Source organism: Rattus norvegicus, chromosome 1, assembly GCF_036323735.1.
Source record: "Rattus norvegicus strain BN/NHsdMcwi chromosome 1, GRCr8, whole genome shotgun sequence".
Lineage (NCBI taxonomy): Eukaryota > Metazoa > Chordata > Mammalia > Rodentia > Muridae > Rattus > Rattus norvegicus.
Window position 1 is genome coordinate 260,243,418 of NC_086019.1, and position 19,551 is coordinate 260,262,968.

A 19,551-nucleotide genomic window follows, 5' to 3' on the forward strand; every position below is an offset into this window, starting at 1 on the left:
TTTATAATAGATAAGAATTTGTATATACTTAGAGATTCTCACACTGACTACAGGGAGACTTCAATGAAATGCTCACATGATTTACATAGTATTTACAATTAATTTTCCTAAAGTCCAAATATTCATTTTCAAGAGTATGTCCTTTTTAATTTTAAAATAATTTTGAATTTAGTAGTTTAATTAAGAGATATTTTAACATCAAAATGTATAAATTGAAGCATGTCATAAACAAAAATGAAGAAAAAATGTAACAGAACAATGTCTGTTTACCCATTAATAACATGCCAGAATATTCTTGATATAAAAAGATACTTTTTGTCATAGCATTTCATCCATTAGCTTTCACATTTTTCTCAAGCAATTCCTTTAGTCTTGTAACCCATTTGTTCAGGCTATAAAGAACATGACATAATAAATTCACAAATAACTTTGAATGGCACAGAAAATGGAAGGAATGAATCACAGAGGGCAATTTGCTCGTGGCAGCTTTGTTGGCACCACTTCCTAGTGAAAAGGCATCAGGGAAAGAGGAACTCTTTTCAAATGTTTTCCTAAGAAACAATGATAGCTTGTGTCAAGAGGAAAAAAACATTAGTTCTTCCTATTTATTTCCTAAGGCCTTAACAAGAGATCAGTGAAGTTCATGGAAAGCTACTTCAATGGACTGGAAAGCATAATCTTCCAATGAATATGTTCATATGGTTTCAATAGTGGACATTTGAGAGACAGAGAACCAACCAATGGTTCATTTTCTTGGTGCCAGACTTGAATTTTAACAGCTCTAATTGGAGTAGAGCACAGGTCTCAACGCTGATTTGGCATCCAACTTTTCAATACTGTGGAAGATTTGAAGGTTTTTACTTTCCAATTTGAGATTGTCTTGTGAGTGAGGCAACCCAGAAAGAAAAGTGTGAAATGTACTCACTCATACACATTGTTAGTTAAGTAAAGAATAATCACACTGTAGTTCACAGATCCAGAGAAGTTAGATAAAGAAGAGAGGCAGAAGATCTTCCAGGGCAGGGAAAATAGACTAAGTTTGATGGATGGACTGGGGACAAGTGGGAATAGAAATAGGAGTGGTCATGTATGAAAGGAAGGGGTGGAGGAAGGGAGGAGGGAAGGAGTGAGAACAGAGGAAGGGGAGAGTCTACTGGAATGGGTCATCATTTAGGGGGTGATATGGAAACTTAGTCCAGTGGAAACAGATCTTGAATGTTATGAGGGTGATGTTAATGAGGATACCTAGTAACTAACGCAGGATATGAAGCTTGAACCTTCATTCTTCTGTAACCAACTCAGCCACAAAATCTACGACCCACAATCTGCCCTGCCTACAAAGAGACACTGGGGTAATTGTAACTTAGAGCTTGTGGGACTTAGCCAACCAATGACTACTCTAATCTGAGGCACCACCAGGAGAGGGAGCCCGTGCCCAGCACTACCTAGATGGCCAGGATTCAGAAGCTGGATAGTTCAGAGACCTAGGGAAGAACCAAACATGACTGCCAAAGAAATAAAAAATCAAATAAAAAATAAAGTCAATGGAATTATTTCCAATGACATTCTGCTATACTCATAGATTGGTGTTTAGCACAATCTTAATTGACGAGGCTTTCTCCAGCAGCTGATAGGAGCAGATATTGAGACCCACAGCTAAATATTAAGGAACCTTGCAGAAGAGGGGTAGAAAGCATTGTAGGAGCCACAGAAATTGAGAACGCCAGAACAGGGCCCACAGAACCAACTAAGCAGGGCTCATGGGGGCAAACAGAGACTGAAGTTACAATAACGGGGCCTGCATGGGTCTAGACAAGGTTCTCTGCATATAGCCTGTGGTTCTTTAGCTTGGAATTTTTGTTAGGCTCTCAGCAATAGAGTGCGGGTGTCTCTGATTTTTTTTTGCCTGCCTCTGAGACTTTCATCCTTCTATTTAGTTGCCTCATCCAGCCTTCACATGAGGGCATATACCTAGGCTTACCACATTGTGTAATGTCAAACTTGGTCGATATCACAGGAGAGCATCCTCATTTCTGAAGGGAAGTAGAGAAGGAGGAACAGTGGATCTGAGGAGTGGGGCCGTGAGGAGAGAAGCAAAGGGGAGTGTGCAGTCCAGATGCATGAGAGAAGAATGAATAAATAAAAAATAATAACATTTATAAAGAGAGAAACAAAGCACAATTTTCAGTTACCAACATGTGAAGTAAAAGTCATGAACCTTGGCGATTTTCATTCATGGTCAAGCTAAGACGATTTCTTACATGTCATTTTAAGGGACAGTGAGAGATACAGATAAGGCGTGCTTTAATTATGACGTGAGCCATGCTTAATCGATAGACCTGTTTCATATGTTGCATCTTAAGCAATTTGCTTCAAGTCTGGGCTGTCTAATGAGCCAGAGCTCAGCTAATAGCAAGTCTACATATGGATCAGTGCCAGATTTTCCAGACAACATCAGCTGTGAGTTTAATTTTTCAATCCATTTGTAATGATATAGAGTAATTTGGCAATGACAGTTTGGTATAATAAATGAAGACTTTGGCCTTTCATTCCAGTTCTCGTTGAAGCTTTGCCTCTGCCACATATTAGTAGAGTTACATGGGATATACTGCACATTGAATAGGCCCCTGATGGCTGCTCTGAATGATTTTTAATATTGATGTAATGCAGTTCTGTGGCGCTATCAATAATATTAATAGCTAAATAGAAAGTGAATTTCTGCTTCTTTCCACTTCTTATAACGTGACCTTCACAAATGTTATTGGCTCTCCAAACCTCTGTGTGTGTGTGAGTATGTCCTGCACTAAACGCAGAGATTGTGTAAATTTACAAAAAGCTATGACCTATATTTGAAAATTTAAGACCATCCTGTAATTCAGTTTTGATGCTGACTTAAAAAAAGTACCCAAATGGCTGAGAAGCAGTTAAAGAAATGTTCAACATCCTTAGTCAACAGGGAAATGCAAATCAAAGCAACCCTGAGATTCCAACTCACATCAATCAGAAAGACTAAGATCCAAATTCAGGTGACAGCAGATGCTAGTGAGGATGTGGAGAAAGCAGAAGACTCCTCCATTGCTGGTCGGACTGCAAGCTGGTAAAACAATTTTGGAAATCAATCAATCAGAAAATTGAAAATAATTCTACCTGAAGAACCAGCTATACCACTCCTGGGCATACACGCAAAAGGTGCTCCAACATATAACAAGGACACATGCTCCACTATGTTCATAGTAGTCTTATATTAAAGCTGGAAACAACGTAGAAGTCCCTCAACAGAGGAAAAAATACAGAAAATGTGGTACACAATGGTGCACTACTCAGCAGTTAAAAACAATGACTTCATGAAATTTACAAGCAAGTGGATGGAACTAGAAAATATCATCCTGAGTGAGGTAACTCAGTCACAAAAGGACACACATAGTATATACTCACTGATAAGTGGACATTAGCCCAAAAGCTCAGAATATCCATGATACAACCCTCAAATCATGTGGAGCTTAAGAAGAAGCAAGACCAAAATGTGGGCGTTTCAATCCTACATAGAAGGGGGAACAAAATAATCACAGGAGGTAGAGAAAGGGAAGATTCTGGGAGAGAAGAGGGGAGGGAAAAGGGGGCAGGACCAAATATTGGAAGGGACAGAAGAGAAGTACAGAGGGTCAGGAAATTGAAATATGTAGCAGTTGGGGATGGAGAACTGAGGGTGGCCACTAGGAAGTTTCAGCCACCAGGGAAGCAAGAGTCTCTCAGGACAGAATGGGGATGACTTTAACTGAAACATGCATAGAAGGAGAGATAAAACCTTTAGAGACCATCTCCCATTTATAATAACAGCCCCTAGTAGAGGAATGGAGCCACCCACATATCCCAAAATTGTTAACCCAGAAATGTTCCCGTCTAAAGGAAAGGGACAAAAAATGGAATAGGAAAAAGGTTCAAAAAAGGAAAGGACATTTAGAGACTGCCCCACCTAGAGATCCAACCTATCATCAGATACCAAACCCCAACATTATTGCTGATGACAAGGAGTCCTTGATGACAGGAGCCTTGTACGGCTGTTCACTGAGAAGTTCTAGCAGCACATGTCCTATACAGATGCAGCTGTGCACAGCCAACCATTGGCATGAGCCTAGGAACCCCAAATGGAAGAGTTAGTGGAAGAACTGACAGAGTTGAAGGGGATTGAAACCTCATAAAAGAACAATGTCAACTCACCAGACCACCCAGAGCTCCCAGAGACTAAACCACTAACCAAAGGTATACATGGAAGGATCCATAGCTACAGAAACATGTAGCAGAGGATGGCCTTTTCTGACATCAATGGGAGTGAGGGTTTTGGTCCTGTGGAGGCTTGATTACCCAGTGTAATCAAGAATGCTAGAGCACTGAGGCAGGAGTGGTTGAGTGGGTAAGTGGGTGAGTGGGTAGAGGGGTACCCTCATAGAGGCCAAGAGAAGGGGGGAGAGATGGGATGGAATGGGGGATTTGTGGAGGGGTAACCAGGAAGGGGGATATCATTTGAACGTAAATGAATAAAATGATTTCTAAAAAGAGATACTGTAATGCTATGTAATGTGAGTATTAAGTCTATACATCCCCAAGCATGCTACAGGGTGAGTATGACATTCTAAAGATTATCAGGCAGCTCTCTTATCTCCACTTCACCACAACTTTATCTTCCCCATATTTCTCTTGAGTATCCCAAACATAAACACTATTCAGACTCTAGTTTTAATCCCAGGCCTGCAAGATGAGGAGATGTTTCAGGGGGAAAATACACATGGCGCATAAGCCCGATGACCTGAGCCCAGATCCCTAGCACTGTATGGACATCAGATCCAGTAATGCCAGCATCTGTAATTGCAGAATGCCTGCGGGCTATGAGATAAAAGGTGACAGAATCTGTCTCCAGAAGCCCAGCACTTTTAGCCTGGCTAAAAGAAACTGTCTCACATTGAGGGCAAGGCAAAGATAAGCAACAGATGGTTTTCCTCTAACTCTGCATGCATGATGTGACACATGTACCCCAAACTCAATTACACACACACACTCACACATCACACAAATCAGAAGAACAAACTCTGACTCCCCAAAATAAAGTTTACTGTAGGGTTGGGGATTTGGCTCAGTGGTAGAGCGCTTGCCTAGCAAGCGCAAGGCCCTGGGTTTGGTCCCCAGCTCCAAAATAAAATAAAATAAAATAAAATAAAAAAATAGAAGTTTACTGTAAATGAAGGGGATAAGAAGAAAATGTCATTAGAGTTGGATCTTTTTACAATAAAAGTAATTGCTTAGATAATAATGTGGCAAAAACTTCCACATTGAACATATTTTAAAGTTATGTCAAAGGGCTTTTTATTCTTGGTTTTATGTAATATTTATAATTTGATTGGATTTCTTAAATTTGCCTAAAATTACAGGCAAATGTCTCCAAATAAGACACAGTAAAACAAAGAACACATGAAATAGTTTGATCTAAAAATCTAGTCACTGAATATAGCACAAATTATGAGTAACACTATACTTTAAGTCTAACTTATTTTTTGAAATTAAACCTTTTGTAAGGTTGGACAACTTATAGTTAGTTTAACTGACATAGTTATATTTTACACACTTTGAATGTTTGTATATAGTAAACATTCCAATGAGTTTGCAGATTTACAGAATTTTGATTTCCTGGAATCTCTTTCAAGCCTTGAAACTAAGATTAAATACTTGAAGATAATTTAATACAGTTGATTTTACTAACATTGTACCTTTGTCACTTCCAAATAAAAAAATGAAAAGTATATTTTATTTTATGTTTTATGGTACTATAGAAAACATTGTTTATTTTGTCTAGAAAATTTATTAGGGACATATTGGCGATATCCACAGTCTCTAGTATTGTTAACATTATGAGAAGTTTTAGATTACTTTTGATTTTGAAGATTTCAGCTTATTTTCATCTGTCACTGCTATGGCATAGCTGCTGACATGTGAGACAATGTGGAGAAGGCGACAGAACTACAGATTTTTTTTCCTGTGTACCTGCATATGCCTTCCCTTTTAGATGGTCTCCCACTGACTTCAAAGTTAAGCCTCATTCTTTTCTACGCCCCTCTAGTGGAAAACATTCCAATTATAGTATAAATAAATGAAGTTCAAGAGAAGAATGTGACTACAGTGTTGAGGGCCCCCTACTTCATGGAATTTCATTTTAAAAGAGGAAGAAATGGAGCTGTGGGTTTCTAGTTTAAAGAAAACTCTAATCACATTAGTCTGGTTAATCTGTCAGTAACAAAGATTATATGAGTTCGACAAATTTATTACAACAGAATTCTGACGAAAAGCACTGGGGGTTAAGGTAATGAGTGTGATGTTACTTCTCTCCCCATTGTGTTGTAATACTTGACCAGAGCATATGAAGAAGGGAGGGTTTGGTGTTGGTTTGTGATGTCAGATGCTTCATTTCATGGCTTCACATCATGGAAGGGCCGTGTGGTAGAGAAGCCTCACCATCCTGTGCAGGTATGAAGCAGTGTGAGAATGGATAACGCTGAGACCAATTATTGTCTTCAAAGTCACAACAGTATGGCCATACTTTACCTAACTAGGCTTCAGCCCTAAGGGTTTCAAGGTCTCCCACAGCAGAGACATTGTATAAAGACCAGGTGATTAACATATAACCATTACAGACATTTTACATTCAAATCAGAACGCTGGATGCCTTGGGCTTATGGTCATTTTATCAGTTGCTTTTTTGTCCATATGTTTTTGTCCTGATTTCCTTTAATTTTTAACTTAAAATATTCATTCATTCATTCATTTATTTATTTATTTATTTTTGGGTTTTGTATGCGTGTGCTTGGGCAAGGTACTCATTCAGTGGTGCACATGTGGAAGTCAGAAAACAAATAGTGGGAGTCAGGTTTTGTTTGTTTGTTTGTTTGTTTGTTTTTGTTTGTTTTATGACATATGGGTCCTAGGTTCAGAACTCAGGTCACCAAGCTTCATAAAAATTTCTTTTGCCCTTCAAGGTATCTTGCTAGCTCAGAAAACTTTTTTTCTTCTAAGGCCGGCTATCATGTTGGACCAGGGCCTACTTGAAAGACCTTAACTATAACTTTAGAGACTCTCTCCAACTGAAGCACCATTATAAGACTGAAAGCACTAGGACTACCAGACAGAAACTGAGAATCAGTTGAGAAACCTTAGTGATGTTCCTAAAGTTTGATTTCCCTGGAAGTTATGTTCAAATTCATAAAAATTAGAAGTGTATTGTAATTGCTATAAAGCAATCTGAGTAGAGTAAAAAAGTTGAAAGATTTTTAATCACATTTGACTTTTAACATGAAATGCATTTCTTCCCTCTAGCTTAAAGCTCCATAAAAACTTTCAGGAATTATTAAAAATTGCCTTAATCAAAATACATTTATGAAATAATTAAGGTGTTTTCTCATGACACTATAATTTTTTTTTTACTTTAGTGGGTAAATTAAAGTGATAGCGCTGTTTATAAAAGTGTATTGTATCATGGTATTTCAGTATTGATGGTTTGGAAGTTAAAAGGTTAGAGACAAAACTCTAATAGACAAACATACTATTTAGTCTTCACTATTTTCTTGCCCTACAATTTTCTTAATAAATAAGTAGATTTCAAGTAACTTTCAAGTTCTATGGTTTATCTGTTTTCCAATATATGTGGAACACAAATTCATAAACAAAAAAGTATACATTAAATCACTCACATTTATCACTTATAGAATTTTGTGATTTTCATTTAGGATTAAAATCATCTCACCTTTAAAATACACTTGTAAATTCACAATAGTTCAAAATGACAGAAACGTAAAATATGAACATTTTTCACATATTTTCAAAAATCAAATCCAAGGTTAAGGCTCCATAATTTTTTTTGGTCCAGTTAAAGTTAATACAAATAAATTTTAATTCTACTTTTAGATGAATTAAATAACTTAAGGACAGCAGCCATGAATAAGAAAATTTGAGTCCTGGACATAACATTTTACTATCTAATAAAAGTGAGAAGTAATTGTTAAACTAAATGTAATGTGTTTAAAAAAGGAAAGAAAAAAGGAAGTAAGGAAGAAAGGATACTAAAACTGTAGCATTTCCAGGAAAGATGTCAAGTAGGTATTTACAGAACTTGAAGAAGAGTAAACAAATTCTTAATGACAGGTATAACAAGAAAGATGAACCTTGAATTTTAGTTTCTCTACAAATTCTGAAGGAGAGCAACGGATTGCTTGAAACATGGAGAATGGGAGATGGGTAGGTTAACTCACACTCTTAAAGTATAGTCTTTTCTACTTAATGGGAAAGAGGAAAACTAAGAAGAGTAGTCAGAGTTACCCTCTGAAAGCTTTGGTGTTTAGAGATCAGTTATAGCAAAAGGGTAGCCTGTGGGTTATTAGGGTAGTCTTTTGTTCACATTGTATGAAAACGTGTCACTGTAATTTCAGTTGTTGATTCTGTACCCGCAGAGGGCTGAGTACTGGCAGGATTCTGGTACAGCCGACTCTATGACCTGTTAGCTGATTCTGTTATGAAATATTCATCCTCCCTCACCTGCCTAAGGGCACTCAAGAATTGCTCAGAGGTTCTCTCTATGGAATTTTGTAATAAAGGCCTGATGACCAATACCTGGAACAGGAATTAATTACAATGTGTTAAAAGATGATCACAGTTTTCTCTGTATGCTCTGAGGAAGATCAAGCTAAAACACACTTAGATAAAGACAGGACTGAGAGGTAGAATGCTAAATTACAAGTGGTCATGATAGAAGATGGAAAACGGCACTTTCCAATAGAAAAGAAGTAATTGATGGCAGCTGAAACTCAGAGTTCTCTGGCAACAAGATGGCTGTCAAGTATTCTGCTAAGGTCCCGCCAATGCAGAAAGGCAGCATCTAAGTTCCAAGAATGGCTGGCACACCTTTGCTGCTGTAGGATGAGATAACACAGAAATTCAGAATTTTCTTATTCCTTTGCTTTAGTTTATTTGATTTTTTGTTTTTGTTTTTGCTGTTGTTTTTGTTGTTTTCCTTAATAACAGAAATGACTCAATATTAAAGATCCCCTCACGTGAGAAAAAAATTGGAGCAAGCCAAACTTATGATACAAAACCAAACATAATCAAGGCATCAGTATTAAGCCAATAAGATCTAAATTAACAGAGGCATTAGTCATGAGTTGTTGTGTGTATAGAAATTGCTGAACTTACTCGAGAATATTCAGAATTAACATTTTTATTTATACAAGTACAGATAATTCGAAACAGAGACCATCAATTATATAGAACACACGGTTGATCACATTCGCCAGTATGAGGAGATAGACCTCATTTTATGTATATTAGAATAAACATGGAATAAATATAGAGAATATAGTAATATTTAATTACATAATATGTATGATAATATACAGAGTAACATTTGGAGATAAGCCACAGACATCAGAAAAAGTTGTCCTACTTATTTTTTCATTAATCAAGCTCTACTACCAGCAACCCTGAAAGGTAACTAAAGAAATGGAATTTGGCAGATGGATGTAAAGAATATACCCCTTATAATTGCTACATACTCAGGCTTTTTTAAAATTTGTCTTACTGCTTTTTTTATCTTTATTAACTTGAGTATTTCTTTTGAGTATAACATTTTGATTGTTATTCCCCTTCCTGGTTCTAGGCCAACATGCACCTAACCCCTCCCACACCACTTCTATATAGGTATTCCCCTCCCCATCCTCCCCCCATTGCCGCCCTCCCCCCATAGACTAGTTCACTGGGGGTTCAGTCTTAGCAGGACCCAGGGCTTCCCCTTCCACTGGTGCTCTTACTAGGCCATTCATTGCTACCTATGAGGTCAGAGTCCAGGGTCAGTCCATGTATAGTCTTTAGGTAGTGGCTTAGTCCCTGGAAGCTCTGGTTGCTTGGCATTGTTGTACATATGGGGTCTCGAGCCCCTTCAAGATCTTCCAGTTCTTTCTCTGATTCCTTCAACGGGGGTCCTATTCTCAGTTCAGTGGTTTGCTGCTGGCATTCGTCTATGAATTTGCTATATTCTGGCTGTGTCTCTCAGGAGAGATCTACATCTGGTTCCTGTTGACCTGCACTTTTTGCATCATCCATCTTGTCTAATTGGGTGGCTGTATATGTATGGGTCCCATGTGGGGCAGGCCCTGAATGGGTGTTCCTTCTGTCTCTGTTTTAATCTTTGCCTCTCTAGTCCCTGCCATGGGTATTCTTGTTCCCCTTTTAAATAAGGAGTGAAGCATTCGCATTTTGACCATCCGTCTTGTGTTCTGTGCATCTAGGGTAATTCAAGCATTTGGGCTAATAGCCACTTATCAAAGAGTGCATACCATATGTGTTTTTCTGTGATTGGGTTACCTCACTCAGGATGATATTTTCCAGTTCCATCCATTTGCCTATGAATTTCATAAAGACATCGTTTTTGATAGCTGAGTAATATTCCATTGTGTAGATGTACCACATTTTTCTATATCCATTCCTCTGTTGAAGGGCATCAGGAAATTTTTTCCAGTGCCCATGTGTGCGAGATGCTTCCCCAGTTTTTCTTCTATTAGTTTGAGTGTATCTGGTTTGATGTGGAGGTCCTTGATCCACTTGGACTTAAGCTTTGTACAGGGTGATAAGCATGGATCGATCTGCATTCTTCTACATGTTGACCTCCAGTTGAACCAGCACCATTTGCTGAAAATGCTATCTTTATTCCATTGGATGGTTTTGACTCCTTTGTCAAAATCAAGTGACCATTGGTGTGTGGGTTCATTTCTGGGTCTTCAATTCTAATCCACTGGTCTATCTATTTGCCTCTGTACCAATACCATGCAGTTTTTATCACTATTGCTGTGTAATACTGCTTGAGTTCAGGGATAGTGATCACCCAGAAGTCCTTTTATTGTTGAGGATAGTTTTAGCTATCCTGGGTTTTTTGTTATTCCAGATGAATTTGCAAATTGTTCTGTCTAACTCTCTGAAGAATTGGATTGGTATTTTGATGGGAATTGAATGAATATGTAGATCGCTTTTGGTAAAATGGCCATTTTTACTATATTAATCCTGTCAATCCATGAGCATGGGAGATCTTTCCATCTTCTGAGGTCTTCTTCAATTTCTTTCTTCTGAGGCTTGAAGTTCTTATTGTACAGAACATTTATACAGAGGTATTTTATATTATTTGGGACTATTATGAAGGGTGTCGTTTCCCTAATTTCTTTCTCGGCTTGTTTCTCTTTTGTGTAGAGGAAGGCTACTTATTTATTTGAGTTAATTTTATACCTAGCCACTTTGCTGAAGTTCTTTATCAGCTTTAGTAGTTCTCTGGTGGAACTTTTGGGATCACTTAAATATGCTATCATATCATCTGCAAATAGTGATATTTTGACTTCTCCTTTTCCAAACTGTATGCCCTTGATCTCCTTTTGTTGTATGATTGCTCTGGCTAGAACTTCATGAACTACATTGAATAAGTAGGGAGAGAGTGAGCAGCCTTGTCTAGTCCCTGATTTTAGTGGGATTGCTTCAAGTTTCTCTCCATTTAGTTTAATGTTAGCATCTGGTTTGTGTATATGGCTTTTACTATGTTTAGGTATGGGCTTTGAATTCCTATTCTTTCCAGGACTTTAATCATGAAGGGGTGTTGAATTTTGTCAAATGCTTTCTCAGCACCTATTGAAATGATCATGTGGTTTTGTTCTTTCAGTTTGTTTAAATAATGGATTACGTTGATGGTTTTCCATATATTAAACCATCCCTGCATGCCTGGGATGAAGCCTACTTGATCATGGTGAATGATTGTTTTGATGTGCTCTTGGATTCGGTTTGCCAGAATTTTACTGAATATTTTTGCATGGCTATTCATAAAAAAAATTGGTCTATAGTTCTCTTTCTTTGCTGGGTCTTTGTGTGGTTTAGGTATAAGAGTAATTGTGGCTTCATAGAAGGAATTCAGTAGGGCTCCATCTGTTTCAATTTTGTGGAATAATTTGGATAGTATTGGTATGAGGTTTTCTATGAAGGTCTGATAGTATTCTGCACTAAACCCATCTGGACCTGGGCTGTTTTTGTTTGGGAGATCTTTAATGACTGCTTCTATTTCGTTAGGAGTTATGGGGTTATTTAAAGGGTTAATTTGTTCCTGATTTAACTTCGTACCTGGTATCTGTCTAGGAAATTGTCCATTTCCTGCAGATTTTCAAGTTTTGTTGAATATAGTCTTTTGTAGTAGGATCTCATAATTTTTTGAATTTCCTCTGAATCTGTAGTTATGTCTCCCTTTTCATTTCTGATTTTGTTAATTTGGACACACTCTCTGTGTCCTCTTGTTAGTCTGGCTATGGGTTTATCTATCTTGTTGATTTTCTCAAAGAACCAACTTTTGGTTTTGTTGATTCTTTCTATGGTCCTTTTTGTTTCTACTTCGTTGGTTTCAGCTCTGAGTTTGATTATTTCCTGCCTTCTACTCCTCCTGGGTGTATTTGCTTCTTTTTGTTCTAGAGCTTTTAGGTGTGCTGTCAAGCTGCAGACATATGCTCTCTCCTGTTTCTTTCTGCAGGCACTCAGAGCTATGTGTTTTCCTTTTAGCACAGCTTTCATTGTGTCCCATAAGTTTGGTTATATTGTACCTCATTTTCATTAAATTCTTAGAAGTATTTAAATTCTTTCTTTATTTCTTCCTTGACCAGATTATCATTGAGTAGAGCATTGTTCAACTTCCATGTATATGTGGGCGTTCTTCCTTTATTGTTATTGAAGATCAGCTTTAGCCCGTGGTGGTCCGGTAGGACACATGGGATTATTTCTATCTTTCTGTATCTGTTGAGGACTGTTTTATGTATGATCAATTTTGGAGAAAGTACCATGAAGTGGTAAGAAGAATGTATATCCTTTTGCTTTAGGATAGAATGTTCTATAAATATTTGTTAAGTCCATTTGGTTCATGACTTCTCTTAGTCTGTCTATGTCTCTGTTTAATTTCTGTTTCCATGATCTGTCCATTGATGAGAGTGGGGTGTTGAAATCTCCTACTATTATTGTTTGAGGTGCAATGTGTGCTTTGAGCTTTAGTAAGGTTTCTTTTATGTATGTAGGTTCCCTTGTATTTGGAGCATAGATATTTAGGATTGAGAGTTCATCTTGGTGGATTTTTTCTTTGATGGATATGAAGTGTACTTCCTTATCTTTTTTGATGACTTTTAGTTGAAAATAGATTTTATTTGATATTAGAATGGCTACTCCAGCTTGCTTCTTCCGACCATTTGCTTGGAAAGTTGTTTTCCAGCCTTTCACTCTGAGGTAGTGTTTGTCTTTGTCTCTGAGGTGTGTTTCCTGTAGGCAGCAGAATGCAGGGTCCTCATTGCATATCCAGTTTGTTAATCTTTGCTTTTTATTGGAGAGTTGAGACCATTGATATTGAGAGATATTAAGGAATAGTGATTATTGCTTCCTGTTATAGTCATATTTGGATGTGAGATTATGTTTGTGTGCTTTTCTTCTCTTTGTTTTGTTCCCAAGACGATTAGTTTCTTGCTTTTTCTAGGGTGTAGCTTGTCTCCTTATGTTGGGCTCTACCATTTATTATAATTTGGATTGCTGTATTTGTAGAAAGATATTGCATAAATTTGGTTTGTCATGGAATATCTTGGTTTCTCCATCTATGTTAATTGAGAGTTTAGCAAGATACAGTAACCTGGGATGGCATTTGTGTTCTCTTAGGGTCTGTTTGACATCTGTCCAGGATCTTCTGGCTTTCATAGTCTCTGGTGGGAAGTCTGGTGTGATTCGGGTAGGTCTGCCTTTATATGTTACTTGACCTTTTTCCCTTACCACTTTTAATAATCTTTCTTTATTTTGTGCATTTGCTGTTTTGACAATTATGTGACCGGAGGAGTTTCTTTTGTGGTCCAATTTATTTGGAGTTCTGTAGGCTTCTTGTATGTTTATGGGCATCTCTTTCTTTAGGTTAGGGAAGTTTTCTTCTATGAATTTGTTGAAGATAATTACTGGTCCTTGGAGCTGGGAGTCTTCACTCTCTTCTATACCTATTATCCTTAGGTTTGATCTTCTCATTGAGTCCTGGATTTCCTGTATATTTTGGACCACTAGCTTTTTCTGTTTTACATTATCTTTGACAGTTGTGTTGATGATTTCTATGGAATCTTCTGCTCCTGAGATTCTCTCTTCTATCTCTTGTATTTTGTTGGTGATGCTTGTATCTATTGTTCCTTGTCCCTTCCTTTGGATTTCTATATCCAGGGTTGTTTCCCTGTGTCCTTTCTTTATTGTTTCTATTTCCATTTTTAATTACTTCAACTGTTTGCTTGTGTTTTCCTGGAATTCTTTCAGGGATTTTTGTGATTCCTCTCTATAGGCTTCTACTTGTTTATTTATGTTTTCTTGTGTTTCTCTAAGGGAGTTCTTCATGTCTTTCTTGAAGTCCTCCAGCATCATGATCAAATATGATTTTAAATCTAGATCTTGCTTTTCTGGTGTGTTTGGATATTCAGTGTTTGCATTGGTGGTAGAATTGTGCTCCGATGATGCCATGTAGTCTTGGTTTCTATTGCTTGGTTTCCTGTGCTTGCCTCTGGCCATCAGGTTGTCTCTGGTGTTACCTTGTTCTGCTATTTCTGACTATGGCTAGCCTGTTCTATAGGCCTGTGCTTCAGGAGTGCTGTAGACCTGTTTTCCTGTTTTCTTTTAGCCAGTTATGGGAACAGAGTTTTCTGTTTTCGGGTGTGTAGTCTTTCCTGCCTACTGGTCTTCAGATGTTCCTGTGGGGCTGTGTTCTGAGTTCAACAGGCAGATCGCTTGGAGCACAAAAGTTGGTCTTACCTGTTTTCCCATGGCTCAAGTTGCTCGTGGGGGTCTGCTTTTGAGCTCTCTGTGAGGGTGGCAACCACGAGGGCCTGTGCTATCTTTTCCGGGAGCCCCCGTGCATGGGGTCCCAGATGGCATTAGGTATTTTCCTCTGGAGTCAGAAATGTGGGCAGAGTGTAGTCTCTTCTGCCTTCCCAGGCGTGTCTGCCCCTCTGAAGGTTTAGCTCTCCCCCCCCACAGGATTTGGATGCAGAGAAGTGTTGACTGTGTCCCTTTAGGTGCGGGCAGCATCTGGACTGCGGGGGACCTGCAGCTCTAGTGCCCCTATCGTCCAGTTCCCAGAGGCCATATACAGTTTCCTCTTGGGCCAGGGATGTGGGCACGGTGGGCAGTTTTGGTGGTCTCTCCTGCTCTGCAATCTCAGGAGTGCCCACATGTCCAGGCCGTGAGCTCTCTCTCCCAAGGAGTTTGGGAGCAGTCCATACTCAGGCTTTTAATGGGCTTCTGCATTGAGTTCTGAAAAGGCTGATTCTGTCATTACACATTTGAAAAAAATAAAAAGAAACAGTTGCCTTCGCAACATACAAATAGCATGGATACAGTGATGACCTGACATTAAAATAAACATGTGAGCACCCTTCACACTGATGCACTGATTCTAGGCATCGACAAAAACAAACAAACAAAAAACAAAAAACAAAAAACAAAACAAAACATCATAGTTCGGTTTTTTAAAAGCATATTATAAAAGACTTCCTAAAATTCATATTTTATAAATCCAAGGTTTTCTCAAGATCAAATATTAAGAACAATAATACTTAAGTACCTTTAATCAAGTAGGAACAAGAGAACATCCCCTGGATACTTATACTATTTAACATCTGAGACTACATTACAACCCCAATACAGTGATTTGGCTACACTCTTCAGATTTACATGAGCTACAGACAACTGAAAATTGAGTTATTTAGAACAATTACTTTTATGATTACCAAAATTCAGACTATTTCAAGGTCCAGAACAAATTTGCATTTATGAATAATTTCATTACCATTTAATCCTTTAATATTTATCTTTAACCAAGGTAGTGCATAGTGATACTATATGCTACCAGTAAAAAAGAAACTCTTCCATAAAACTAAGAAAATAAATTTCAGTTTCAAGACTGAAAACATCCAGTCTTGTTTATAAAATACAAATAAAGCTAGGCGGCAGAATCTACCTGGAAGCAGACCCACTTTCCCCTGCATCCTTGCTAGACCTCTGGAAAGAAGTCCTTCTCTAGAGTAACGGAGTAATTTGGAACATGCAGAAGTAGACACAGAACGAAATGTGAGCCAATAATGTGGAACTGAGACACTTCCTCTTATTCCCCATTCACCCAAACCAAGTTTCCAGGAGCCATGATGAAGAAAACAACTTGACCTAACATGGACGTCAGTGACTAGAGTGGCCAGCCGCTGCTGCTGTTGCTGATCCTGTTGCTGCTGATGCTTTTCCTACAGCCCAAGGCACAGTTGTTTATAGATGGAATAGACACAAACTGAATGGGCTCAGCATAGAAGAGGACACATAACATAAACTTAAGAGCTTTTACTTTTACTGACATCATATGGTTTCCACCATTGAGCAAACTGCAACGCTTTCTTCCTCTGGTCCTCAAGGCTTTCTCAGATTCCCTTCCTCCACAGCCTGGGTTCTAGATCCAGCATACCACCAATGACTTCCTTTCCAAAGTAGTGAGGAAATTTGTACTGCTCTTCAATCATGTGAGCAAATGCTCTGTGAAGGCCAAAGTCTACAGCAAGTAAGGCAAGCCTCTAGGTACAGACTTTCTAATATGTTTTGGAGACAAATCAATCAACTTCTTATTCATAGACCATTCTTCATCAGATTTCCATTATGGCTTTCTTAAAATAGATGGGAGCCATATCACTCACTTCCTTTGGGGGAGGGATACACTCATAAACCATGTGATACTGCTCCTTCAAACCCATACTTGTCCCCGAAAACATACAATCCAATCCTTTATCTTCAAACATTTTTACCAAAGATTTCCAAAACATCTGAATCTCCTCCTAGATATCTTCATCTAATACAGTGACTGCTTGGTGAGGGTGCAGAGGGACTGTCAGGCAGTGCTCTTCAGTGAGAGATTGGAAACTGAGCAAACATAAATAAACCTTCTCACCAATTGCAACTGTACAATGACTGGGGAGCTGAGAGCTGTGGAAACAGTACAGACACTGCCATTTGTGCAGCAGGACTGTGGTACTCAGCAGTTGCTCTTGACCTCTGGCTCTCTTCCTCCTACCACGATGCTCTTCCTCAGCTTCTGTGGAGACAAACATGCCATTCAGAGTATAATAGTCTCCATGTGATTTTCCCATAAACTTAGATGCCATTTTTATGAAAAGTCTGTTTTGATTGATACCTGTTCCCTTTTTCTCATTGTTGATTAAATCACTGAGACTCAAATGATCATCAGGAAAGCATCGGATCCTTTCTTTATCCTCATGGGTTGAAACTCTGCTCACAGGCCACATTCTTCCAGATTCTTCTGTTCAAATAAGGATGACTTCTTGTTCATCTTCATGCTCTACCCCTGATCCTTTGGCTGTTATCTGTGTAATGGTTTCTTTAAATTTGTTTTCTTCTTTAAGTTGGGCTGTAAGTTGTTCAGCAGCCAGAAAGTCTTTTTCATGGGAGCTCAAAATGTAGCACAGCCAGCAGTGTGTTAGGACCACGTGCTCCTCTGGGTGCGTCTAGGCTCAGGCAGAATCACTTCATTCTCTGGCTCACAAGCCCCCACCTCCTCCGTGCTTTTCCTCCACCACCACCACCCCAAAAGCAGAAGAGGCTCTGTTCTTTATTCTTAGAACTAAAACAAGCTTAGAAAGAAAAAAAAATCCCTGTCCTGCAGCCACAGATCGCCTTCATAAAAGCATCATTTATGAGGCTATGGTTGTTGAGTGCAGGCTTGCTTGACAGGGCCTTAAAGATGAGCACTATGAAAAATGGACTGTGGCCACTCAGGATATCGGGAGAGCATCCCACCAGGCTGCTCCCATTGCTTAGGCATTTATAGCAGCTATGAGAGCAAAGCATGGATGCTTTAACTGTAGCAAGAAGGGACACTGGAGAGAGACATGAATATCCTAATGGTATCCTCTCCAGCAGAAATGCCACCTCACCCAAGACATTCTGTCCTGATGCCTTAAGAGCTTCCACTGGAGAAGACAGTGTCACTCCCATTATGACAAGGATGGCAAGCCTTTCAACTTAAAATAGGGCAAGCCTCAGCCCAAACATTAGGACGGAAAACTGCTCCCATGGAGGCTTTAATGGGTTTCCAGGCTCTCAGAAGGCCTCCACCCAAAAATAACCACGAAAATAGGTGACATTGTCAAATGTATCATTGACACTGGAACAGATAAACCAACTGTAAAAGAAGAGGTTCCATAAAGACTGAGAACTTATCTGTAGGCTCAACTTCTAGGTATAGGAGGCTGTTCCCATGCCTTTAATACCAATCAAACCTCCAAAATGGGAGGAGCCTAATAGGTCTGTGGGCATGGTATGCCCCCTACTTGAGGGCAATATTGTTACCACTCTTCTAGGAAGAGATATCCTGGAATCCCGTAAAGTAACTCTCACTAGTCAACCAATAAAAAAAATTACAATAGAGTAAGTGGTTATTCTCATAATCATACCCATAAGGATAGATATGCTCATAAAATCTTTAAAACCCCTTCCCTAGGTTACTCACACTTTTAAGAGCTAGTGTTAAATATAATGTCCCCGGCTTCAACTGGCTCACCAATAAGACTATATGGGTTGTACAGTAACCTCCCTCAAGGGAGGTACTTAAAGGGCTCACAGTTAAGAAAACAACTCCGACTTCAGACTTTATTCAAGATATTTCCTCCTCCTACGATCCACGGAGTACACCTGTGTTTCTCATGGGGATGGATACGGCTACAGTATTTCAGGGCTGTTAATAAAACCATGATGATTTGGAGGTATCCACAAAGGGAGATACCCCTCATTTCCACCATTTCTGACACTGTCCCTCTTTTAGCAATAAACATTAAAGACTGATTTTTTTTCTCTATTCCTCTCCATCCATAGGATGGCCAAACCTTTGAGTTCTCAATACCCTCTACTAACAGTACACAGTCCTACCCCAAGAGATGGCAAACAACCTCACCATCTGCCAAGATGCTGTTGCCACAGCATTAAGTCCCTACATAGACAAAGGACTCCTTATTTAGCATTATGTGAATGATATCTTAATGTGGGGGGACTTTTTTACATACTCTACCAATTTAAGGATCAACTAAATCCTATCCTTCATAGGATTTAAAATAGCTCTTCACAAAATGCAGCTTAATCTGATCATCACATTTTGGGTGTAGAAATTTCCCTCACCACAGTACTCTCTCTTAGACTCACTTTCTTATCCTCAATCCTTGCCTCCCTTTAAAGCCTTTTGGGAAACCTCAATTGGCTTTGACAATGGTTTTCTCTCCCCACCAGTACCCTACAGCCACTTTTTGCTCTCCTAAAGGGGTATAAAAACCCCACCTTCTGTCCAGCACTATTTTCTTAGGCAATTGAAGCTTTAGATGCCATTAATTCAGCCCTAATAGTAATAGCACTTGCCAGGTATGATCCAACAATGTTCACATAGCTGCTGCTGCT

General features: G+C 38.8%; 1 long non-coding RNA gene and 1 pseudogene across 1 annotated transcript in view; one reads left to right on the top strand and one right to left on the bottom strand.

Moving 5' to 3' along the window:
* The first annotated feature begins 6,443 nt into the window (after positions 1-6,443).
* The window catches only part of LOC120100054 (uncharacterized), a 43,710-nt gene continuing 30,602 nt past the window's right edge, over positions 6,444-19,551 (top strand). The window contains exon 1 of the long non-coding RNA XR_005499734.2: positions 6,444-6,513. This is a non-coding gene — a long non-coding RNA (uncharacterized LOC120100054). The remainder of the gene's footprint in view (positions 6,514-19,551) is intronic.
* Cwf19l2-ps1 (CWF19 like cell cycle control factor 2, pseudogene 1) lies at positions 16,431-18,102 on the bottom strand (annotated as a pseudogene).